General features: G+C 43.3%; 1 pseudogene; it reads right to left on the reverse strand.

The window, feature by feature from the left end:
* The window catches only part of LOC132393356 (dual specificity tyrosine-phosphorylation-regulated kinase 1B-like), a 59564-nt pseudogene that overhangs the window by 29808 nt on the left and 2325 nt on the right, over positions 1–27431 (reverse strand).

A 27431-nucleotide genomic window follows, 5' to 3' on the forward strand; every position in this document is an offset into this window, starting at 1 on the left:
TCTTCTTCGGGGGATAGACACGGACAATGGGCTTGAACGTCGAGCCAGGACTCCGACTTCCACTCAGGCACCGAGCCGGGACTCTTCTTAGAGGGATAGACACGGACAACGGGCACGAACTTTGAGCCAGGACTCCGCCTTCAACTCACCCCTGGCAGATTGACCTTGCCTGGACCCACTCTGGCGACGGAAGGCGAATTGCTGGCACTCCGATGTGGGCTGGATCACTCTGGCTTGTCGTGGAGGCGGCGACTTGCTAAGGCTTCTTTAACACTCTCGCCCCAAACGGCTAAAACCAGGGGCTTATAAGCTGCCGGTTCGGGTCTAGAGTAGATCATCTTAATTGCCAAGCTCAAGGGACACGTGAAACAGAATTAGAAAGGAACAAAAAGTCAACAGTCCGGATCATAATGCAACCTAACTAAATTTGAAGGGGAACCGATCCAGACCATGACAGGAATGTGTGTACTGCAACCCCCACTGCTCCTGACTAGTGCAGACTCAGCAGGCTGAAGGAACTGAGTCAGAGCTGTATGACTTACCATGCCTATCCTGTACTTCATGGCAGTTTTCAGAGTTTGAATTGCAGCAATCAGTGAATGGGATTTGTTAGCAAAAACAAATAAAAATAAGTCAGGGCAAGTGGAGCAGTGATTGTTGGAGTGGGTCAGTGTCCGAGTGGAGAGGCTTTGGCTTAATTGACTTGGATGAAGCAAGTATCTGGTAAGTTTCTTCTTCTTTATTCTTCATTCCTTTTTTATTGAGGCATAGTCAGAGCAGTGGGAATGACTCCAGGGACAGTGTTATGTTCTTTGTGTAAGATGTGGGAATTCTGGGAAACCTACAGCCTCTAAGATAACCACATCTGCACCAAGCTGCAGCTCCTTGGATAACATGTTAAAGTACTGGAGCTGTAGCTCGATAACATTCAGCTCATACAGGAGACTGGGGAAATGTAAGATAGGAGTTACAGGCAGATAGTCAGCCGTAGGTTGCAGGAGGCAGGTAACTGGGGGACTGTCAGGAGAAGGAAGGGAAATGGGCACCCAGTACTGAGAACCCTTATGGCCATTGCCCTCAGTAATAAGTATACCATTTTGGATACTGTTGAGGGGGACGACCTACCGGGGCAGCCGGAGCAATCAGGTTCCAAAGAGAAGAGAGATGAAGAGGAGTGCAGTAGTGATAGAAGATTCCATAGTTAGAGGAATAGAGATAAGATTCGGTGGACTCAATAGTGATACCTGGATGATAAGTTGCCTCCCAGATGTCAAAGTCAGGTATGTCTCAGATCAGGTCCATGGTATTCTAAACAGGATGGGTGAAAAGCCAGAAATCTTGGTGCATACTTGCACAAGTGACATAAGCAGGAAACGTGAGAAGGTTCGAAAGAGAGATTATTAGGGAGCTAGGTACAAAGCTGAAAAGCAGAACCACTAGGGAAGTAATCTCCATATTGCCACCTGTGCCACCCACCAATGAGGGTAAGAATAGGAGCATTTGGCAGATAAATATGTGACTCAGTAATTGGTGCAGGGGCCAGGGGTTTAGATTTATGGGTCATTGGGATCTCTTCTGGGAAAGGTATGACTTGTACAAAAGAGATGAGTACACCTGAACTCAAGGGAACCAATATCATTGCGGGCAGGTTTGCTAGAACTGTTCAGAAGGGTTGAAATTAATTTGGCAAGGGGTTGGAACCGGAATGTCAGGGCTGATTGGTTTACAAACAGAGGCAGTGTATAGTTATACTGCTAGCAATAGCAGGCTGATGAGAGCACAAAGCTGCAGTCAACTGGATGAGTTGCAATGTAACAGGGGGACAAAATCAAAAAGGGTGATGAATACAGGACTGAATATGTTATTTTTTAATGCACACAGTATATGGAATAAGATAGATTAAGTTGTAGCACCATTAGATATTGGCAGGTATGATGTTGTGGCATCACTGATTTATGGCAGAACGAAGATTAAAGCTGGGGGATAACATCCAAGGATCCACATTGTATCAAAAGGACAGGCAGGTAGGCAAAGGTGGTGGGATGTCTCTGTAGGTAAAAAACTGAATTCAAATCCTTAGAGAAAGGTTACATAGGATCAGAATGTGTAGAATCCTTGTGGGGAGAGCTAAGAAACTGCAGGAGTAAAAATACCCTGATGAGAGTTATATAAAGGCCTCTAAACAGTAGCAAAGTAGTGGGCTACAAATTACAACAGGAGGAAGAAAAGTTTATGTTAAAAGGACAACGCTACAATAGTCATGGGGGATTTCAATATGCAGGTAGATTGGGAAAATCAGATTGCTGTTGGATTGCAACGGGGGAATTTGTAGAATGCCTACAAGATGTTTTTTTTTTATAAGAGCAGCTCATAATTGAGCCCACTAGGGGATCAGCTATTCTGAATTGGGTGTTGTGGAATGAACTGTAATTAATTAGGTCTTAAGGTAAAGGAACCCTTAGGGGTCAAACATATGATAGAATTCACCCTACACTTTGAAGCAGTGAAGCTAAAGTTAGATGCCTCAGTAATACAGTGCAGTAGAGGGAATTAGAGATATTAGAGAAGAGCTGGTCAGAATTGATCGGAAGGGGATGATGGCACAGCAACAATGGAAAATATTCTGGGAGAACTTTGTAAGACACAACATAGATACATCCCAAAGAAGTATTCTAAAAGCAGGATGATGAAACCAGAGCTGACAAAGAAAGGCAAAAACATAAAAGCTAAAGAGAGGGCATACATCAGAGCAGAAATTAGTAGGAAGTTAGAGGACTGTGAAGCTTTTTAAAACCAACAGAAGGTAAAGACGGAAAAAGAATACAAAGATAAGCTAGTCAATAATATTAAAGGGTATCAAAAGTTACTTAAGATATATAAAGAGTAAAAGAAAGGCAAGAGTTGATATTGCATTGCTGGGAAATGTTGCTGAAGAGGTAGTAATGGGGGACAAGGAAATGGCTGACAAACTGAACAAATATTTTGCATCGCCCTTCACTGTAGAAGACACTAGCAGTCTGCCAGAAGTTCGAGTGTGTCAGGGGCAGAAATGAGTGAAGTTGTCATTACTAGGGAAAAGGTGCTTGGGAAACTGAATAGTCCAAAGGTAGACAAATCACTTGGACTACATAATCCACAACCCAGGTTCTAAAGAGGTGGCTGATGAGATTGTGGAGGCATTAGTCATGATCTTTCAAGAATCAATAGATCATGGCACTGTTCCAGAGGACTGGAAAATTGCAAATATCACTCCACTCAAGAAGAGAGAGAAGCAGAAGAAAGGAAATTATAGGCCAGTTTGTTTGATCTCAGTGGCTGGGAAGACTTTGTAGTCGATTGTTAAGGATGTGGTTTGGGGTACTTGGAGGCACATGGTAAAATAGGCCAAAGTCAGCATGGTTTCCTTAAGGGAAAATCTTGCCTGACAAATCTGTTTGAATTCTTTGAAGAAATAACAAGCAGGATAGACAAAGTTATGTACTTGTATTTTCAGAAGGCCTTTAACAAGGCACCATATATAAGGCTACTTAATAAGTTATTACATGAAATTACAGGAATGGTATTACAGCAAAGATACTAGCTTAGATAGAGCATTGGCTGATTGACAGGAGACAAAGAGTGGGACTACAGGGAGTCTTTTCTGGTTGGCTGCTGGTGACTAGTGGTGTATTTGGACTGCTTCTTTTTACATTATATGTCAGGATTTGGATGACAGAATTGATGGTTTTGTGGCCAAGTTTGCGGATGGTAAGACAGAAAGAAGCAGAGACTCTGCAGAAGGACTTGGACAGATCAGGAGAATGATCAACTAAGTGGCAGATGAAATGGAGTGTTGGGGAGTATATGGTCATACACTTTGATGGAAGAAATAAAAGTATAGACTATTTTCTAAATGGAGAAAACATTCAAAACTCTAAGATGCAAAGGGTCTAGGGAGTCCTCATGCAGGATTCCTGAAAGGTTAATTTGCAAGTTTAGTCAGTGGTGTGGAAGACAAATGCAATGTTAGCATTCATTTCAAGAGGTCTAGAATATAAAAGCAAGGACGTAAAGTTGCCGGTTTTACAAAGAAGTAGTAAGACCTCACTTGGGAGTACTGTGAACAGTTTTGGGCTGCTTACCCAAGAAAGGATGTGCTGACATTGGAGAGGGCTCGGAGGAGGACCATGAGAATGATTCTGGGAATAAAAGGGTTACTATCTGAGGACCAATTGATAGCTCTGGGCCTGTACTCATTGGAATTAAGAAGAATAAGGGGGGGGGGGGGGGGAATCTTATTGAAACCTATTGAATGTTGAAAGGCCTCAATAGATATGGTGAGGATGTTTCTTATGGTGGGGGAGTCTAGGACCAGAAGGCACAGCCTCAGAATAAAGAGATGCCATTTAGAACAGTGTTGAGGAGGAATTTCTTTAGCCAGAGGGTGGTGAATTTGTGGAATTCGTTGCCCCAGATGGCCGTGGAAGCCAAGTCATTGGGTATCTTTAAAGCAGAGCCTTAACTTCAATCAACTTTACTCGCTCCGTCATTAAAATGTTACCACAACCAATGGACCCATTTTCAAGGTCTCTTCATCTCATTTCTCAATATTTATTGCTTATTTATTATTATTTATTTCTTTTTGTACTTGCTGAGTTTGTTGACTTCTGGCTAAATGCCCAATTTGGGCTGCCTTTCAGATTTTGTTATAATTATTATTATATAGATTTATTGAGTATGCCCACAAGAAAATGAATCTCAGGGTTGAATACGGTGACATATATGTACTTTGATAATTTACTTTTGAACTTTGATAGATTCCTGATTAAGCAGGGCCTGAGAGTTTACAGAGAGAGACGGGAGATTGAGGCAGAGAGGGAAATGGTTCAGCCATGATGAAATGGTGGAACAGACTAGATGTGCCAAATAGCTTTATTCTTCTATATCTAATGGTTTTAACACTTTACAGCACCAGCAATAACCAATCTGGGTTCAATTCCCACCACTGTCAGTAAAGTGTTTGTACTTTACTGCCCCTTGATCATGTTGACTTCTTGCAGTCATGTGCAAAGTAGTGTAATGCATCCATACAGAATGCTTTCTAGTGCAATAAAAGCTGGTAAGAATCAATGAGGATCATGCTGAATTTCTTTGGGAAGACTAGAACTGCCCACAGCAAGGAAGGCAAATAATCTATAAATTCACTGATGACTCCAATGTTGTTGACAATCTTAGATGATGACAAGAAGGCAAACAGGAGCAAGAGAGATCAGCTGGTTGAATGGTGTCACAATAATGACTGCATACTCAACGTCAACAAGATCAAGGAAATTAATATAGACTTTTGGAAAGGGAAGTTAGAAATACACACACCAGTCCTCATTGAGGGGTTAGCAGTGGTAAGGGTGAAGCACTTCAAGTTCCTTGGCATCAACATCTCAGACAATCTATCCTGGGCCCAACACATTGATGCAATAAGAAAGGCATGCAAGCGGGTCTCATTCATTAGGAGTTTGAGGAGTTCCAGAATGACACCAAGGACTCTACCAAGTTTTTACAAATGTACTGTGGAGAGCATTCTGACAGGTTGCAAGTAGCAGGCTGGTATGAAGACTCTAATGCACAGGATCAAAAGAGACTGCAGAGGATTGTGGACTCAGCCGGATCCATCACGGACACAAGCCTCCCCACTGATGACACTCACCACCACTGAGGACCCCCACCACCTGGAACATGCTCTCTTAAATGGCAAGGGGAAACGGGAGCCCAAAAGCCCACACTCAATATTTTAGGAACAGTTTCCTCTCTGCAACCATCAGATTTCTGAATGGTCTATGAACTTATGAATACTACCTTGCTACTTCCACACTATTTATTTACTGTAACATCGTAATTTATGTCTTTCATTGTATTGCTGCCACAAATTTCATGCCAGTGATAATAAACCTAACTCTGAATCATCTCTTACCACAGTATCCTAGACACAATCAAAATCAAGCAGGTAGGAGCAAAACCAGGGGAGGTGCTGGTTAGCTCAGATACAACTACACAAGAATCCACCCCTCCAGACATAGTCAGCCCCAATGTTTCTCTGTCAGTCTGCAGCTGGATATCCTCGGGGCAAGATCTCCACAAGGGCCAGCCTTGTATCCCAGCCCAGAGGCAATTAGATTAGTTTGTTGTTATTTACACCAAGGAGAATGTGGGATTTATTTTTCATATGAAGCTCACAGATGATAATGCTAACAATAAATACAGCAATGAGTGCAGACCGGCAGAAGGGTGTAAAGACTGTAAAACAAAAAAGAAATGCTAAAGTGAAAACAATGGAATAACCAAGAGAGGTGGAGTCATCTCCAAGAACATGGCAGCTCCATCAGGAAAGGGGTGAATGATTCAGATGTCCAATGGCAGCATCGATGGAGGGTAATAAACAGTTAATGTTTCGGGTTGAAACCCTTCACCAAGATGTCGAGTTTTGAGCTCCTGTATTTTCTCAGAGGAAGAAGAAGGAAAAAGGAGTGACCGGATGGCAGGCATCCTTGACTATACTGTTGGCCTTCCTGAAGATGGGAGTGATGGAAGAAAGTGATGTTCCAGGATGGACTAGGCAGTCTTACCAGTCTATGCAGGTTGTCAGTCAACAACAGAGCAGTTGCCACATCAGGCTGCGACACAACTTGTTCTGCAACAGCTACTTCCCTTCAACCATCCGGTTCTTGAACTAACCTGATAACCCTAATCATTACCTCAGTATAGCAACACTGTGACCACTTTGTGCTATAAGTGATTTTTGTTCTAATTGTGTTCTTTCTTGTTAAAATTGTGCTAATTTTTCTTCTGAATTTTGTATCTGAATCTTTGTGCCCGTGAAGATGCTGCAACCTGGACATAAAGGAAATTGTGCATCTGACAGCAAACTCAAGCATGATTTCAAACTTTGACTGTGTCAGAATCTTCTCTATGTTGCATCTGTAGAAATTTCAGAAAAACCTCTTGAACAAGCAAAATCTTCAAAGACAACCAAGAAAGTGCATCCGGTGACATGTCTTCTTGATCACCGCATCAGGAAGACTGCTGGCGATTTGGGTGCCGAACAACTTGAAGAGGTTGACCATCTCTCCAGCAGCTCAGCTGACAACGACAGGGTGTGTTCACCCATCTGTTTCCTTAAGCTGACAAGCAAATCATATGTCTGTTGATGTTAAAGGCTGGGTTGTTATTCTGACACCATATAACACAAGGTTCATCTCATTGGTACTGTTGTATAGTATTACCAGCAGACTGCATGGTCCCTGAATGAATCCTGTTTGATTTTCTTTATCTCACTCATTAGTGCCTAATGTGTGTACTTGAGATTTAATTTGTGCACTCAGGTTTTAAGAACACAGACCATAAAACATAGGAACAGAATTAGGCAATTCAGCCGATTAAGTCTGCTCCACCGCTCCAATAAGGTTGATTTCCAAGTTCAAAGTATATTTATTATCAAAGTATGTAAATATACTATACGCAACCTTATAGTTAACCGCAAAACAAAGAAACCCAACAGAACCTATTTTAAAAAATAGACTGTCAAACACAAACTGTGCAGAAAAAATATCTGAAGTTTACAAAAGCAGGTCCATAGCCACAAAGCCAGTCACTGCAGCTGATCCAGGAGCCCGTTAGTTGTGGGCCACAGCCTGAGTTCTGCATAGAGATTAGTAAACCTTGTGGAGTAGCAAGCTGAACACCGGCCCATCCCTCACCTCATGCCCCAAAACCCTGATTTTTACAAATCTGGCCCAGCAATATGGCAAACCTCAGGTCGCTCCTTGCACGGATCTGGGCCTGGACCCCACAGCCTTGACTCTGTCTCACATCACCTAGATCCTGCTGCATCAAAGCACCTCCAAGTCCGCTCCCCAGAAATTACCAAACATTCCCTGCTCGCAGACCCTGGCCCCGCCACTTCAACTTCACCTGTTTCCACCAAGCTGCAGCCATCCTGCACCTTTCTAGACATCAGCTCACACCACAAAATGCCAGATTGTACAGATGGTTCAAGAGCTTAGCTCCAAGAGGAAAGCTCCAGGCTATTGACTACAGTGAAATTTATCTGAGAAAAAGGGGGTCTAATACAGTAATTTAGTTTTGTTTGCTACTAACAAGTTTTTGCTGTGCTTCACCAGAGCCATCTTAAACTGCTCTCAACCTCCATCTCCTGCCTTCTCCCCAGAACCTTCAACACTACTACTAATGAACCTATCAACTTCCACTTTAAATACACCCAATATCTTGATCTCCACTGCCACCTGTAGCAATGAATCCCACAGATTTGCCGAACCTCCCGACTATATAGAACTTCCTCCTCATCTCTAATCTCAAGGAACATCTATCCTGAGGCTGCACCCTCTGATCTTAGAATCATCCTCTGTTGAAAACATCCACTTTATCCAGATCTTTCAATTTTTGAAAGAGGCTGTTCGACTCGCTGAGTTCTGACAGGTTGTCAGTTTCTCCAGATTCCAGCATTCACAGTACCTTGTCCCAAGCAATATCTATATCAGCTTCAGTACTACAATACCCATCAATCCCTTTGCAATAAAATGGATTTGTTTTATTTTGTTCTAATTGTGTTCTTGAAAAAAAATTGTGTTTTCATTGTTTAGTTAGGTTTTTAGCACACCGTGACCACTTTGATTACCAACTTGATGGCATGAACATCAATTTCTCCCCCTCCCCTTTCTCTTGTCATTCCTCATTCTGGTTTCCTTCTCTTCTCCTAACCTGTCCATCACTTCCCTCTGGTACCTTTCCTCTTTCCCTTCCTTCCATGTCCACTGTCCTCTCCTATTAGGTTTCTTCTTCTTCAGCCTTTAACCTCTTCCACCTACCCAGCTTAATTCACACCCCTCTTCACCCACCCACCTCCCCCGGTCTCGCCTATCACCTGCCAACTTGTACTCCTTCCCTCCCACCACCTTTTTATTCAGGCTTCTGTCTCCTTCCATTCCAGTCCTGATGAAGGGTCTAGGCCCAAAACTTCAACTGTTTATTCCGCTCCATAGCCTAACGTGCTGCATTCCTCCAGTATACAGGACCTGCAGAGTCCCCTGGGTTGTATTCAAATAGTTTTTGTTTCAGTTGTGCTCTCCTGTAAAAAAAAAATGGAGTATAATTTATGTTTTTCTTGTGAATGCTGCTAACATGATGCAGTGTTCGTCTGATTGGTACAGATGCCTGAAGTCCCACACCACCAAGTTCAGGAACAGTTACTTCCCTACAACTGACACAACCTTACTCACTACAACTTAGCAATACTGTGATCACTTTGCTCTAAAATGGACTTTATTTTTATTCTAATTGTCTTCTTCCTTTTAAAAACAGAGAGTATAATTTATACAAAATGCTGGTGGAACGCATCTATAGGGAGAAGCGCCGTCGACGTTTCGGGCCGAGACCCTTCGTCAGGGTTTCGGCCCGAAACGTCGTCAGCGCTTCTCCCTATAGATGCTGCCTGGCCTGCTGTGTTCCACCAGCATTTTGTGTGTGTTGTTGTTTGAATTTCCAGCATCTGCAGATTTCCTCGGGTTTGGAGTATAATTTATGTTTAATTTGTTTATTGTGTGAATATTGCTTACATGTCATGTGCCTGTGATGCTGCTTCAAGTAAGTTTTTCATTGCACCTGAGCATACACGGGCTTGTGCATCTAACAATAAACTCTTGACTTTGCCATTAACTGAACATCCATTGAGGGGAAGAATTCCAAAGATTCGCAACCATCTGATTGAAGAAACAGTTCTCCATCCACTGAGGAAGGGCCATCCCCCTACCAAGGGGTGGCATCCTCTGAACCACCCTGCCAGTCCCTCTTCTGTGTTTTGATAAGAAGTATTCCTCTGTAGGCATATAAGATATTTGGCCGCTTCAATACAGGTGCACGACAGGGAGGAGGATGAGGAGGAGGAAAGAGTGATATCCAGGAAACATTTCTGCTGTACTCCAGTCAAGGTGCTGTTAATGCTTCTCAGTGAATTGAAAAATGAAGGGGAGTGGGAAGTGAGGCCCTATACCTATGGGCAGCTTAAATGGTGAGCTCACTAGCACTAGTGTGTCAAGGGTAAGATGCTTTATAGAGGAGGGAGGGAAAAACTTGTGGAAGAGGATCCTGGTGGTTAAAAGTACCAGTGCTGCTAAAAGGAGACAATTTTTTTGATGTTAAACAATGATGAGGCAGAGAGGTCTGCATGGTTTCCAAGTCAGGAGACAGAGATGCAGGCCCGTTGCCTGAGCCAACCATCAACCACCCACTTACACCCATCCAACATTAATTTCATTTCTTCATGCTCTACCCACATTCTCATCAGCTTCCCCATATTCTATCACTTGCCTACAGCAACCAATTAATCCGCCGACCCCGTACCTCCTTGGGATGTGGGAGAAAGCCCATGTGGTCAAAGTCAAGACTGAGTTTAATATCATTTGCATGTGTGCACAGGTATAATTAAAAACTTACCTGCAGCAGCATCTTGGGTACAGAGCATCAGGGTCACAACATGCACAAGGAAAACATCAATTATAGCAAATTATGCAAGAAAGAACACAATGAGAACAAACCAAAATGACAAGTTTCACATAGTAGAAGACAGTGATAATAAATCTATGATTCAAAGTGGCCCTGCTGTTGCTATACTGAGGACCTGATTAGGGTTATGCCATTTGGTTCAAGAACCAGATGTTTGAAGGGATGTAGCTGTTCCTGAACCTGGTGGTGATGCTGCTGAAACATTTTCATAGCACTATACCTCACTATGCATATACATTTGGCAATATACTCTATTGCCTGTCTATGTGAAGCTTTCAAGGTTGTCTCAAGTGGCACAAATGACCATCTCCTGACTGTGATAACAAACTTGAGGGGCTGAACACAGGTAGGATAACCCTCCTGGGTAAGCAAGCGAAAGCCAGTTCTGGCATTTCACCAATGCTTAACGTGAACATTCATAGACTTTTAGATGAACATCACCAATAGCCAATCCTGGTCCACTACATAGACATCACAGCACAGAAAGCTCACTAGCCTCTCTAATTTTGTCAGCAGACTAAAGAAATTTGGCGTTTTCCCATTGACTCTTACCGTTTTTTTATCAGCTTGCTGTGGCAACTGACCACAAGAAACTGTAGAGTTGTGGACACAGTTCAGCCCGTCACAGAAATGAGTCTGCTCTCCATGAACTCTATCTATACTTCTCACTGCCTCAGTAAAGCAGCTAGCATAATTACAGACCCCACCCACCCTTGACAATCTCTCTTATCCCCTCACCCATTGGGCAGAAGATATAACATACTGAAAGCACATACCTCAGGCTCAAGGATGGCTTCTACCCCATTGTTAAGGCTATTAATAAATAATTCCCTGGTAAAATAAGTTGGACTCTTGACCTCACAGTCTACCACATTATGACCTTGCACCTCATTGTTTACATGCTTCACACTTTTACATTCTATTACTGTTTTACCTGGATTATATCAATGCACTTTGTGATGATCTGATCTGTAGAAACAGTTTGCAAGACAAGCTTTATCAATATATCACAGTAAATATGGTAATAATAAACCAATTTCAATTATTTTCATTTGCAATTATAATACTGGTTTTTAAGCCAAGTAGTATCAAAATACAATTAAGGTCTATCTATAAACCTAGAGCTCTGGAGGAACATGTAAAGCCAACTAGGGAACAAAAGGACAAATTCTAACCCCTCCCCCCCACCAATCCCACAAACTACGTCAACCAAGTAGCTTCTGCAATGTCCAATAGTTTCAGTTGTCATTAGTTTTAATTATGTAGTTAAGAGATGCAAGAGACTCCAGATGCTTGAATCCAGAATGAATAAAAACGCTCCTAGTGGAACTCAGCAGGTCAGGGAATGTCAGTGGAGAGAGATGTATTATTGACATTTCAGGTCAAGGCCCTTCATTGAATTAAATGCCCATTTGACCTGGGTTCCTTTTTGTTCATGGGGGAAGAGAGTCTGTTCATTGTCTGATTGCATTTATACCTTTATTCCTTAGAACACAGGAAAATGAGGGGCAACCTCATAGAAATGTTAAAAATCATAAGGTTAGGGGAGTCCAAAACTAGTTGGCATGGGGGTTTAGGATGAGAGGGACAAGATGTAAAAGGGTCGTGAGGAGCCAGATTTTCATGCAGACAGTGATGAATGTGCTATGAGAGGAAATGGTAGAGGGGGTACAAGAATATTATTTAAGAAGCACTTGGATAGGTACATATAGGAGCTTAGAGAAATATGAACTGAACACAGGAAAGTAGGTCTTACTGGAGGTGTGTGAGGTGCTACATTTTGGTAGGAATAATCCAAATAGGACATACATGGTGAATGGTAGGGCACTGAAGAATGCAGTAGAACAGAGCGATCTAGGAATAATGGTGCATAGTTCCCTGAAGGTGGAATCTCATGTGGATAGGGTGGTGAAGAAAGCTTTTGGTATGTTGGCCTTTATAAATCAGAGCATTGAGTATAGGAGTTGGGATGTAATATTAAAATTTTTACAGGCATTGGTAAGGCCAAATTTGGAGTATTGTGTACGGTTATGGTCACCAAATTATAGGAAAGATGTCAACAAAATAGAGAAAGTACAGAGAAGATTTACTAGAATGTTACCTGGGTTTCAGCACCTAAGTTACAAGGAAAGATTGAACAAGTTAGGTCTTTATTCTTTGGAGCGTAGAAGGTTGAGGGGCGACTCGATAGAGGTATTTAAAATTATGAGGGGAATAGATAGGGTTGACGTGGATAGGCTTTTTCCATTGAGCGTAGGGGAGATTCAAACAAGAGGATATGAGTTAAGAGTTAGGGAGCAAAAGTTAAGGGTAACATGAGTGGGAATTTCTTTACTCAGAGAGTGGTAGCTGTGTGGAACGAGTTTCCAGTAGAAGTGGTAGAGGCAGGTTCGCTATTGTCATTTAAAGCAAAATTGGATAGGTATGTGGACAGGAAAGGAATGGAGGGTTATGGGCTGAGTGCCGGTCAGTGGGACTAGGTGAGAGTAAGCATTCGGCACGGACTAGAAGGACCGAGATGGCCTGTTTCCGTGCTGTAACTGTTATATGGATGGGCACTGTGGTCAGCATGGACTGGTTGGGTTGAAGAGCCTGTAAATGTGCTGTATTACTCTATGACCCTAGTTAATGTTCCCTGCATAATAGACATCAATAGCTTTCAAGTTCACAGGCTGTACCTGCAGAACAGTTTTTGCATATCCTGCACTAGTACACCTAGATCTCTCTGCAGCACTATATTCTCTCATCGTTTAGGAAAAAATAACTTTTTAAAAGGTTAACAACTGGGGACAATTGCAGCATATTTTCACAACTGTCTCCTGCTGATGTTTAAAGCTGTTCCTGTTCCAAAGATACATGCTGAATAGATGACCAGGATGCATGACAAGGGGAAGGGAAGGAGAAAAGAGCAAAAGGCTTCAGAGTTTAAAATAGAGATATACTGGACAGAGACAAACACTTCAGTCCAACTAATCTGTGCTGATTAAGTTACCTGAGCTAGTCCTATTCGCCTATATCTGGCCCAAATCCTTTAACCTTTCCTATTATGTACCTGTACAACAGCCTTTTAAATGCTTTAATTGTACCTGCCTCAACCTCTTCCTCGGAGAGTTTGTTCCATATACCCTCAATGTGAAAAACCTTTCTCTCAGGTCACCTTTAAATCTTTCCCCTCTCACTTTAAAACTGTGCCCTCTAGATGTAGACTCTCCTACCTAGGGATAATTGAGTGGCAGGGTGGAAATACAACCTGTCTCTACCAAAGGAAGTGCAAAGCACACCTTCCCTCCGCTAACCTGCAGGTTTCCCTTGGGCAAGGGGTAGCACCTGTGTAGCCCCCTGGTTAGGGTCATGTGAAGCCATAGAAGCAGGATGTGGATGATCATACGAGCAGCTGGTGCACATCACAAGTCTGGTTATGCGACCAGACAGGCAATCTCTAATGAGTATTGATAATGGCTGGGGTCACCCATCTTGTAAAGTCACTGCCTAGAAGATGCAATGGTAAGCCACTTCTGTACGAAAATTTGCCAAGAACAATCATGGTCATGGAAAGACCATGATCACCCAGGTCATACAACATGGCACATAACAAATGAACCCTGGGATAAAGGTTTTGACCTTATCTACACCCCTCATGGTTTTATAAACCTCTATAAGGTCACCCCTAAGTCTCCTTTGCTTCAGGGTAAAGTGTCTCAGACTAGCCAGCCTCACCTCATAACTAATGCTCTCCAGTCCTGGTAACATCCTCATGAATCTTTCCTGCACTCACTCCAGAGTATTATTTTATTATTTGTTATAATTTATTTGTGGTAATATTACTTTTATTTGTTGTGTGTGAGTATAATGCACCTTAATCCAGAGTAATGTTCTTCCCAACCTTCTACATGGTTTTTACCATGGTTTCTACATAGTACATGTACCTGTACTCCAGCATCAATATTACTACAGCTCCCTTAGCTAGCAACCCGCATGTCTTTGGAATGTGGGAGGAATCTGGAGCACCTGAAGTCTGAGTGACCATGGGAAGGAAGTGGAAACTCCACATGGATGTCAGGATTAAACACAGGTCCGCGGGGCTGTCAGACAGCACTCTATTATCTGAACAACTGCCATTCAAAATAAAAAACAGCTTCCTTTCCTTTAAAGATCTGAGTCAGCCTTTGAAGAAAAGTTGAGTCTCACACCTCCTTTCCCCATGGTTCTGAGGCAGTGAGAAGAGTATGGAGGGTGGAATTTGCCCACCCCACCCCCATTATTTGGTTCCATGCTCCACCTTTCTGTCAGATTCCACCCTCCATACTCTTCTCACTGCCTCAGTAAAACAGCCAACATAACCAAAGACTTCACCCACCCTGGGCCTTCTGTCTTTTCCCCTCTCCCATGGGGCAGAAGATACAAAACCCTGAAAGCATGTACCACCAGGCCCAAAGACACCTTCTACCCTGCGATCGCAAGACTACTGAATGGTGCCCTAGTACAATAAGATGGATTCTACACCTCACAATCTATCTCATCGTGACGTTGCACCTTATCGTCTTCCTGCACTGCTCTTTATCTGTAACACTTCATTTTGGCATACTATCCATACAGATCATTAGTGTACATGGAAAACAATAACATTGTAGAATAAAGGTTTCCACGGTACTTCAGTACATGTGAAAATAGTAAATCAATTCACCACCAATCACTCCACCCTTTCTATTCTCACCTCCCTTCTTACTTTTCCAGTCCAGATAAACAGTCTCAACCCAAAACACCAATTGTCCATCCACACTCCCTCACCACAGATGCTGCCTGACCCATTGAGATCCCTCATAAGTTATTTTGGACTGAAGATAAATCTGCCTCCCAACTTTCTCTATCCAGGAACTGCACTGTTCATAGATTATTCAAATTGATGGCAGAGTTGCCAACCACATCAGTCTAGCAGAGAGGAGAAGCTTCTGAAAGAAGCCAGGCAAAAGGAGAAGGAAGCACTCTGTCCATCAAACCCCTTCCAGTCTCTGCAGAGACTATGGCTGCAATGTAATTGGGTTCAATACATCGCTTAATACTTCGGGTTAACAAGGAAAAACTCTGTTCAATCTTAGACTGAAAATTAACAAACCCATTATTTCTATTCAGAAGGGTAGAGAAATGTAGGATGAAGGAACAGAACATTAATTAAAAAGGAAAAGGCTGCAGAAAGTTGAATCACTGGGAGACCAGAGGATTCCCTGGGCACTAAACACTAGTAGCAACTAATAGGATTGACTAATAGAATGCTGGGTCTTATTTCAAGGTAGGGTATAATAGTAGGAAATTCTTAACAACAATTGTTTAGTGCATGAGTGAAACCATATCTAGATTATTGTGAACAAAATTGGTCCCCTATTTATTTTATTTCCAGATGCACCACAGAAAGCAACTTATCCAATGAGTCACAGCTTGGTACAGTAACTGCTTCTCCAAGACCACAAAACTGCAGAGTCGTGGATATAGCAGAGCACATCAAGGAAACTAGCCTCTTCTCCATGGACTCTTTGCACTTCTCAGTAAAGGAGCCAACATAATCGAAGACCCCACCACCCTGGAGATTCTCTCTCCTACCCTCTCCTGTTAGAAAGAAGATACAAAAGCCTGAAAGAACAAAACACCAAGCACAAATACAATTTTGATCCCACCATTACCAGACTCTCAAAAAGGCCTCTTACACTTCTCTCAATCTGTCACTGTGGCTCTTGCTCTTTATTTGTTGATCTGTGCTGCATCTTAATATACTTATATATAGAATGGCACGATGGTGAAAGTGCATCTTGAACTGTATCTTGGTACACGTAATATACCAATTCCAATTTTATGGGAGTTGCTTCAGTGAAGATTCACTGGGATGATCCCTGGTATGGAGGAAATGCCCTACAAGGGAATGTTGAACAGTTTACAGTCTACTCTAACTTAGAGTCAAATTTATTGTCATCTACTCAAGCACATATATGCACAGGTATATTGAAAGACTTGCAGCTGCATCATATAGCAGCATTCACAAGAAAATCATAAGTTATACACAATTTTTAAAAGAAAGAACACTATTGTAACACTTAGTGCATGGTCACCATGGTGGTCGTAGTGTTGTCATACTTTAAATTATTAGGGTTAAGTCGGTGATGTCATGGGCAAGAAAGCTCACCAACGTTTCTACTTCCTCAGAAGACTAAAGAAGTTTGGCAAGCCCAAATTTGACACACCATAGAAAGTATTCTATCTGAATGTATCACAGCTTGGTACGGCGACTGCTCTGCATGTGACTGCAAGAAACTGCACAGAGTTGCAGACACAGTTCAGCAGATCAGAGGAGGACTACACTTCTCTCACAGCCAGCATAATCATCCATTCCAGATACCCCCTCTTTTCATTCTGCCATCAGACAGAAAATACAAAAGCCTTAATGTACACCTGGCTCAAGGACAGCTTCTTTCCCTCTGTTATCAGACTTTTAAAGGGACCTTTTGTACGATAAGAAGGACTTCTGACTTTGCATTCTATTTCACTATGATCTTATACTTTATCATTTCCCTGCACTTTCTTTGTAGATGTTACACTTAATTCTGCATTGTAATTATTATTGTTTACCTTGCTCTATTTCAATGCAGTATGTAATTAATGTAATTACTTGATCAGTATGAACAGTATACAAGATATTCTTTTAACTGTATCTTGGTAGATGTGACAATAATAAACCAATTCCAAAGAACCAAATGGTTGACAGGGAATGGTAGCTGCCTGGAACAGGTGGAAAGTACATAGGATAGCAATGCTTAAGAGGCTGCTATATGAATCTACATGGAATGGAAGGATATGGACCACGTACAGGTAGAAGAGAATTAGTCTAATTCAGCATTGTGTTCAGCAAGCACTGTGGGCCAAAAATGTTCATTCCTCTGCTACACCTTTTGAAGTCCCATGTTGCTCTACTCATTGGAAAATGAGGGGACATCTTACTGAAACATAGAGGATTTGTGGCAGCAAGACAGGGTAACTGTTGAGAGGATGATGTTTCTTTTGTCAGGGTCTTGAACCAGAAGGTACAGTCTCAGAAGAAGGGGATGCCTGCTTAAGACAGAAATGAGAAAAAATTTCAAAGAACTTTCAGGAGGCTATGCATCTGTGCCACAAAATCCTTGTGTAAGCTGCAACAGATCAATTTCTAATGAATAAGGGAATGGAGGGCCATCGGGAAATGGCTAGAAAGTGGACTGGAAAAAAGTCAGGTCAACTGTGGTACAATGAGAGAATGAGCAAACTCTTGCTCTTACTTCTTGTGGTCTCTTTACCTCACTTCCAAAAGGAATGACTCCAATTTTCACACCCTGTCCCCTGGTTTGAGTTTCCCACTTTATTAGGTGCATCCGTACACCTGCCCGTTAATGCAAATATATATTCAGCCAATCATGTGGCAGCAACTCAATACATAAAAGAATGCAGACATGGTCAAAAGGTTCAGTTGTTCAGACCAAATATCAGAATGCAGAAGAAATATGATCCAAGTGACTTTGAACGTGGAATGATTGCTAGTGCCAGACAGAGTGGTTTGGGTATCTCAGGGACTGCTGACCTCCTGGGATTTTCATGCACAACAGTCTCTAGAGTTTACAGAGAATGGTGTGAAAAAAAATCCAGTGATTAGCAGTTCTGTGGGCAAAAATGCCCTGTCAATAAAAGAGGTCAGAAGAATGGCCAGACTGGCTCAAGCTGACAAGAAGGTGACCGTAACTCAAATAACCACACGTCTCAACAGTGGCAGGCAGAAGAACATCTCTGAACACACAGCACACTGAACCTTGAAGTAGAAGGACCACAAACACACCCTTAGTATGTTGCAGGAGATACCTAATAAATCTAATGCAGAATCTAGCTACAAAGATACAAGAGATTCTGCTGATGCTGGAAATCTGGAGCAACGCAGACAAAATGCCGGAGGAACTCAGCAAGTCGCTGCATCTACGGAGGGAAACAACCACTCAATGTTTCAGGCTGGGTACTTTAATCAAGATTCCACTACAATACTATCTCCCCAGCTGACAAAAACATCAATGTAATCACCCCTTAATCTTCAAAGACTAAGAGTATAGCCCTGTTCACTCTGTCCGTTGCAAAAGGCAGGATTCCTGGCGTTCACTCATTTTAATTTGACTTCCCATTCCCATTCTGTCATGGTGGTCCATGGCCACCTCTACAGCCACAATGATGCCAAACTCAGGTAAGAGGAGCAACACCTCATATTTCATCAGGGTAGCCTCTAACGATGACAGTGCATCGATTCTTTACCTTTGAGTAACTTCTCCCCATTTCGCTTTCTCCATTCCACATTCTGGTTACAGTCTCACCCCTTCTCTTCTCCTCAACTGCCCAAAGCTTCCCTCTGGAGCCCTTCCACCTTCCCTGGCCCACTGTTCTCTCCCACGAGTTTCCTTCCTTTGAAACCCTTTACCTCTTCCAGCTATCATTCCCAGCTTCCTACTACATTCCACCCCCCCCCCCCAGCTCGCCTGCCTTCCCCCTCACCTAATATCTGCCAGCTTGTTCCTTTCCACCTCCACCTTATTCTGGGTTCTGCCCCTTTTCCCTTCACTCCTCTATAGATGCCGGCTGACTTGCTGAGTTCCTCCAGCATTTCTCAAGGCTTCCAGCATCTATCTGCAGAATCTCTTGTGTTTGTAACCCAGAGACTTTGTTCCCAAACAAGTACTCTGATGCAAGTGTCCTATATTAGTTCAAGCACCACCCCCCGCCCCCACCACAACACCACCACCTATCTGAAACTATCTGTGTCAATGTTTTTGTGTGTTTTATTTTGAAAGAGATGGATGGGATTTCCTAGTATTGGACAGATGTAATTTCACACTATCAGGTGTGGATGGCAAACGGCCCTGTCACCTGATGACAGAGGAACCAAGGACATCCAGAAAAACGTCATAGAGTCAGACAACACAGAAACAGGGCCTTCAGCCTGACTCATCCATGCCAAACAAGTTGCTCCCCTGAGCCAGTCCCTTTTGTTTGGCCCATATCCCTCTAAATTAGGGGTTCCCAACCTTTTTCATGCCATAAAACAAGCAAGGGGTCCATGGACCCCGCACTGGGAACCCCTGCTCTAAGCATTTTCTATCCATTTATACAACCACGTCCAATTTTGTATTAAATCTTGTAATTATGCCCGTCTCCAACACTTCCTATAGCCCACTCTATATATATCAATGACTGTCCGTGTGAAAATGTTGCCCCTCAGTTCCCTTTTAAACCTCTCCCTCTCAGCATAAAGCTCTAGTTTTAGACTCCGCTACTGTGGGAAAAGAGACTGAGACCATTCATTTTATCTATACCCCTTGTAATTTGACACACCTTTATAAGATCAGAGATCATAAAGGTTTAGAGAGACATGAGCCAAATGCTGACAAATGGGACTCGCTCAGGTAGGAAACTTGGTTGGCAACAGTCAAGTTGGGCCAAAAGGCCTCTTTTCATGTTATGAAACTCTATGATGCACAGTGAGGTGACACGGTCCTCTGAGATGTTACACAGCGAGTTTGTCCCTCCTGCCTTAGTTTGATCCATAGCATTCTAAACTTCTATCTTATGGCTTTAAAATGTTGCTAAATGTGTCCATATCAACCACATTTTCCAAATACAGAGCACCCTCTGCATGAAAAAGTTTCTGCCCAAAATCCCTTTTAAATCTCTCTTATCTTGAACTGATGCCCTCTGGTTTTTACCACCCCTCCTAGGGGAAAAGATGACATGGTCTCAATCCTGTCTATGTCTCCATGAACTTGGGTAGCTCTATCAGGTCACCCCTCAATTTCCTATATTCCTGAGAATAAATTCCTAGTCTACACAACTTCTTGTAACTCAGGCATCCCAAGTTCAGGCAAAATCTTGGTAAATCTTTTCTGCACTCTTTCTAGTTTTATTCTTTCTAGTTATCTTTCCTGCAACAGAGTGACCAAAACTGTACACCGTAGCTTCACTAATGTCATGTACAACTGCAATATAACTTCCCAACTGTACTGAATGCCATGAATAACAAAAGCCTGCAGGCCAGCCAGCTTCTTAACCAGCCTGTCTACCTGACACCGCTTTCAGTGAACTATGCACTTGCACTCCTCCGCCCGTGTTCCATAACACTCCCCATGACGTAACTCCCAGATTCATGCATCATTCCCTCACCTGCCTATCACTCACCTCATCTTGATTTCTTCCAGACCTATCCCTCGCCATTTTATACCGGCTATCTCTTCTCCTAATGAGAATGAAGTCTTAATGAAGGATCCCGACCTGAAATGCCTTCTGTTAATTTCCCTCCACAAATGCTATCTGACCTGCTGAGCCCCACCACTCCATTGTGCATTGCTGGTGTTTGGCCTGCATCCTTCTAAACCTTTCCTATCCATGTACTCACATAAGTGCCTTTTAAATGTTTTAATCTTCTAGTTAAAGTCAAAACTGTATGGAGTACTCTAGGGTGTACTCCTCACAAAGGACACTGTAGCAAGGCAAGCATCCTTCCTCCTAAACTTAAAACATTCTGCAATGAAGATCTAACTCACTACTGCCTTAAACTGCTTGCTCTAGCAACATACTTGAGTTCAACATAGAACATAGAACAGTGCAGCACACAAACAGGCTTTGTGGCCTACTGTATTGTGCCACACTAATTAAACTGGTAATTAATGTACTAGCCCACGAAACTAGTTCTTCCTACCTACACAGTGCCCATATTTCTCCATTCTCTACACATTCATGAGTCTATCCAAGTGCCTGTTAAACACTGTCGGGAATGCCACAGTAGTGCGGAAGTTAGAGCAACACTAGTACAGCCTGAAGCAGAATTCAGAGTTGAATCCTGATATCCTCTGTAAGCAGCCTCTGTATGTTCTCCCTGTAGAATGCGTAAGTTTTCTCCAGGTGCTCTGGTTTCCTCCAACAGTTCAAAGATGTATCGAGTACACTAATTGGTCATTGTAAATTGTCCCGTGATTAGGCTAGAGTTAAAATGGGGTTGCCAGGGGTTGCTGGGCCTTATGGATCGAAGGGCCTGTTCTATGCTCCGTCAATAAATATAAAATAAAAATAAAGCTTCTATCATATCTGTGTTTATCACCAACCCTAGCAGCACATTCCAGACACCCACCACTCTCTACCATGGATTCAACCTTGGGAGGTACTTTCTTGTCTGTGGCTACATGAGCTTCCCCCAAATACTCCGTTTTCCTCCTACATCCCAACAAAATGCTATTATGTTACTGGACTATTAAAATCGACTCCTGGCGCAGGGTGGGGAAACTACATTGATTGTCCACAAATCGGGCATAAACTTGATGGAACAAATGCACTCAGTGGCCACTTTATTAGATACACCTGCTTGGTAATGCAAATGGCTAATCAGCTAATCATGTGGCAGTAGCTTAATATAGAAAAACACGCAGATATGGTCAAGAGGTTCAGTTATTGTTCACCAAACATCATAAGGGGAAAAAATGTGATTTAAGTTACTTATTGTTGGTGCCAGACAGGACGGTTTGAGTATCTCAGAAATTCCTGATCTCCTGGGATTTTCACACACAAGTCTCCAGAGTTTACAGAGAATGGTGCGGGGAAAAAAATCAGTGAGCGGCAGCTCTGTGGGTGAAAAGGCCTTGTTAATGAGGGAAATTGGAGGAGATAGGTCAGACTGGTCTAAGTGACAGGAAGGCAGCAGTAACTCAAATAGCCACACGTTACAACAGTGGTGTGCAGAAGAGGATGGGCTAAGGCAGCAGACGACCATGCATACACTCAGTAGCCACTTTATTTGGTATAGGGGTTATCAGAAAGGAGAAGACTTGAAAATAAAGTGGAAACTGAGTGCATGTCATCTAGGGATGTTGTTGTCAGCTAGCATGCAGATGATGAAATAGGATCCAGGGAAGTATTTTATGCACACAAAATGCTGGTGGAACACAGCAGGCCAGGCAGCATCCATTGGGAGAAGCACTGTCGACGTTTTGGGCTGAGACCCTTCGTCAGGACCAACTGAAAGGAAAGATATTAAGAGATTTAAAGTATGAGGGGGAGGGGGAAATGCAAAATGATAGAAGACCGGAGGGGGTGGGATGAAGCTAAGAGCTGGAAAGGACATTGGCAAAAGTGATACAGAGCTGGAGAAGGGAAAGGATCATGGGACGGGAGGCTTCGGGAGAAGGTGGGGGGGGGGAGCACCAGAGGGAAATGGAGAACAGGTGGAGTGATGGGCAGAGAGAGAGAGAACAAAAAAAACAAACAACTAAATATGTCAGGGATGGCGTAAGAAGGGGAGGATGGGCATTAACGGAAGTTAGAGAAGTCAATGTTCATGCCATCAGGTTGGAGGCTACCCAGACAGTATATAAGGTGTTGGTTCCTTTAACCTGAGATTGGATTTATTTTGACAGTGGAGGAGGCCATGGACAGACATATCAGAATGGGAATGGGACGTGGAATTAAAATGTGTGGTCACTGGGAGATCCTGCTTTCTCTGACAGACAGAGCGTAGGTGTTCAGCGAAACGGTCTCCCAGTCTGCATCAGGTCTCACCAATATATAAAAGGCCACACCAGGAGCACCGGACGCAGTATACCACACCAGCCAACTCACAGGTGAAGTGTAGCCTCACCTGGAAGGACTGTCTGGGGCCCTGAATGGTGGTGAGGGAGGAAGTGTAAAGGCAGATGTAGCACTTGTTCTGCTTACAAGGATAAGTGCCAGGAGGGAGATTGGTGGGAAGGGATGGGGGGGGGGGGGGAGAGAGACAAGTGGACACGGAAGTCGCGTAGGGAGCGATCCCTGCGGAAAGCAGAAAGAGGAGGAGGGAAAGATATGCTTGGTAGTGGGATCCCGTTGGAGGTGGCAGAAGTTACGGAGAAATATATGTTGGACCTGGAGGCTGGTGGGGTGGTAGGTGAGGACAAGGGGAAGCCTATCCTGAGTGGGGTGGCGGGCAGATGGGGTGAGGGCAGATGTGCGGGAAATCAGAGAGATGCATTTGAGAGCAGAGTTGATGGTGGAAGAAGGGAAGCCCCCTTGCTTAAAAAAGGAAGACATCTCCTTCGTCCTGGAATGAAAAGCCTCATCCTGAGAGCAGATGCGGCGAAGATGGAGGAATTGAGAGAAGGGGATGGCATTTTAGCAAGAGACAGGGTGGGAAGAGGAATAGTCCAGGTAGCTGTGAGAGTCCGTAGGCTTATAGTAGATATCAGTAGATAAGCTGTCTCCAGGGATGGAGACAGAAAGGTCAAGAAAGGGGAGGGAGGTGTTGGAAATGGACCAGGTAAATTTGAGGGCAGGGTGAAAGTTGGAGGCAAAGTTAATGAAGTCAAAGAGCTCAGCATGCATGCAGGAGGCAGCGCCAATGCAGTCGTCGATGTAGCGAAGAAAAAGAGGGGGACGGCTACCCGTATAGACTTGGAACATGGACTGTTCCACAAAGCCAACTAAAAGGCAGGCATAACTGGGGCCCATGCGGGGTGCCCATGGCTACACCTTTGGTTTGAAGGAAGTTTGCACTTCCGCGTGGCAAACTTGTCAGCTGACAAATTGTGCTGAAAAGATCGAATGATATAGCACAGAGGATCACAAGGTCAATCACAATGTGCGCAACTGTCCGATTAATTTCCCACTTCCCATCTTTGACCACACCACTGTCCAGCAAACTTTTTCCCTTGTAGATGTTGTAATTATGGCAATCACCTTTTCAGGAACTTGCTGCATTGAAGGTGTTTGGCATGCTTGCCTTCATTAGATGGGGCACTGGGTAAGGAAGTCACGGTGCAGCTGTATAAAACTTTTGGTCAGGCCACACTTGAAATATTCTGTGCTCTTTTGTCAACTGTTCGTTACTCTCCACAGATGTTGCCTGACCTGCTGAGTTCTTCAGTGTGTTACACCCTTTTCTACATTGACAACTGTACTGGTGCTCTCTGCACCCATGCAGATCACATCAGTTTTATCACCTACACTACTTCTACCTTGGTCTTCAGGAGACAAGTGACATTTACTACAAATCCAGTCACTGAGAACACACCCCCTCTCACCCAGTCTCTTGTAAGAATGTCACCCTTCTCTCCCAGTTACTCCATGGGCCACACATCTGCTCAAGAAGAGGAAGGCAGTATTTGCAGCTGTATGAAACTCTGGTCAGGCCACACTTGGGAGTATTGTATGTCATTCTGGTAGCCTAGTTACAAGAAGGATGTAGAGAGTTTGGAGAGGGTGTAGAAAACACTCATCTGGGTGCTGCCTGGATTAGAGGTTATGGGCTATAAGGAGAGGGATATAGAGCACTGGAGAATGAGTGGAGACCTGATAGAAGTACCAGGGTTGAAATATCTAGTCTTAGAGGATATGAACTTAAAGTGAGAGGAAAGTCCAAAGGAGTCCCCTCCCCATAAAAGGTAGGGTAGACAATCAGAATCAAGTATGAGAGGACACATTTAAGGTGAAATGGAAAAAAGTCGAAGAAAGATGTGCAAGATAAGTTTAATTTTTACATGGGTGCCTGGAATAGGCTGCTAGGGGAAGTGATGGAAACAGATATCGGTTGTTTATCCTGGAGCATCAGAGGCCAAGGGGAGAGCTGAGAGAACTCTATAAAATTATGAGAAGCACAAATAGAGTAATCTTTTCTCAGGTTAGAAATCTCAACTAGGGGACGTGTGTTTAAGTTACGGGGAAATTTTAAAGGAACTGCGGCTGGAAAGTTTTTTTACTGTGTGGCTGGAATGCGCTGCCAGGGATGGTGGTGGAAGCAGGTATACCACTTGCATCTGAGAGGCTGTTTCGAATGTACAGGGAATGGAGGGAGGTGAGTCACATGCACGAAGAGGGGATTTGGTTTAATTTGCCCTATGTTTGGCATAGTCATCGTGGGCCGAAGAGCCTTTTCTTGTTCTGTACTGTTTTATGTTCTAGAAAGATTTCAGTTATGCTTCCCTGGTCCCCTATCTTGTGCACTGATTGTTTTAAATCTGTGCTCTTTCTTGCACTGGGAGACAGTTCCTCTTTATTTGCTCCAGCAGAAATGGACTTTCAAACTGTTATCAGACCTCATTTGAAGAACAACTGATGGTGATTAACTTGTAATCAATCACTCTGGTGAGGTTGGCTCACAACACAGTGAAGGAAGTCTCCGCCCCTGCATTTATACAGGGCCGTGCAGATGGGGAAGGCTGCGGGTTTCAGGTTCCAAACCCTGACAGGTGCAGGATTCACTGATCTCGGTCAAGCCGGATTTGTCTCAGTGACAGAAGCCAGAATGGGGAGGGTGAGAGCCGGCCAGGGTCCCTAGTCCAGCAACACAATGTATATCAGTGTATGCACTCACAAGCACAGAGCTTCACTGGGAAAAGGTTCCATGTGCAAGGTGTGTGTGTGTGTGTGTGTATACACACACACACACACATACATACACATACACAGACCCTTTCAACGTTCACCACTAGATGGTACTGCCCATAATTACCCATCTAGTGAATTGGAGAGAGCTGCTGAATGAAACTGACATCCACCCTGGACAGCGAGAAGCAGCTATTTCAGGAGAGAAGGAAACAACACTGTCCACATATACAGCTTCAACCACCACCCACTGTGACACAATGAAAGGCTACTGGGATTTATAACACTTAAACCTGACCTCATGAGTCATGCATCTCACTATTCAGACATTTACAATCAGAAACAGGCCACATAGTTGCCTTATCCCAATCCGTCATATATTCCACACAAGCCTCCTTTCACTCAAGCACCCTACCCCGCTATCCCCTTCTGGCTTATGCGCTCATCGAGTAATTTCTTAAACTGGTTTACTCTGGGAGAAAACTCCCATTTTCACAGCTCTCTGAATAAACTAGATTCTCCCGAGTTGCTACTCTATTGGTAAACTTCTCTCTCTCTATCAATTGTCAATATCAAGAGTCATGCAGGAACAGGCCCTGTGCCAACCAAAATGCTTATCTAGGTCGCATTTCGCCAATATCGCTTTGAACCTTTCCTATCCATGTACTGTATCAATGTTTTCAATACACTATAATTTCAGAGGTTTCTACGACCTCCTCTGACAACTCATTCTACATAACCACCACCCTCCAATGGAAAAACTTTCCCCTATATATTCTTCCTTTTTTAGTTTTAGATTCCCCTACCCTGGGGAAAAGACTGTGACCATCCACGCTATCTACACCCCCATGATGTTTATAAACTCCTTAAGGTCATTCCTCAAACTTCAGGGAAAAAAAGCCACAGTCTTATCTAATCTTTCCTTTTAACTTGAGCCCTCCAGTCCTGGTAACATGTTTGTGAATCTTTCTCCTGCTCCAGCTTAATGACATCTTCCTGTGGCTGGGCAATCAGAACTGCTCACACATCTACCCTACAGGACCTTTCCAATGATCCTGAAAACCTCTGTCGGGGTATTAGCTGGCTTTCTCTTCCCTAGAAGAACTCCTGCCAGTTCAGCATCATAACATTTCAGATCATCAAACAATGATACGCCAGGCAGATTGTTGCAGGAAGAGCCTTTGCCAATCCCAATGTAAAACTCTAAGAGTCCAAATGCCCCTGTAATCTCAAAATGCCAATGTAAACTCCCAAGTTACAACTAGCAATCACCTGCAACTCCTCTTCAAAGCACTCTAAAAATTTGAAACCATGTATAAAAATAATCTTTTATATTTCTAAACACATCTGTGGCCATCCATTTCTCGAACGGACACAGCTCATACTGGTAAGGGGAATCAAATCAAAGAGGGAACACTCAATAACAATTTCATCTCCAAATCTAAATTCAGGACAGATATACCTGTAATAAGCAAACACATTTGTGTCAG

This window comes from Hypanus sabinus, chromosome 1, assembly GCF_030144855.1.
Source record: "Hypanus sabinus isolate sHypSab1 chromosome 1, sHypSab1.hap1, whole genome shotgun sequence".
In the NCBI taxonomy this organism is placed as follows: Eukaryota; Metazoa; Chordata; class Chondrichthyes; order Myliobatiformes; family Dasyatidae; genus Hypanus; species Hypanus sabinus.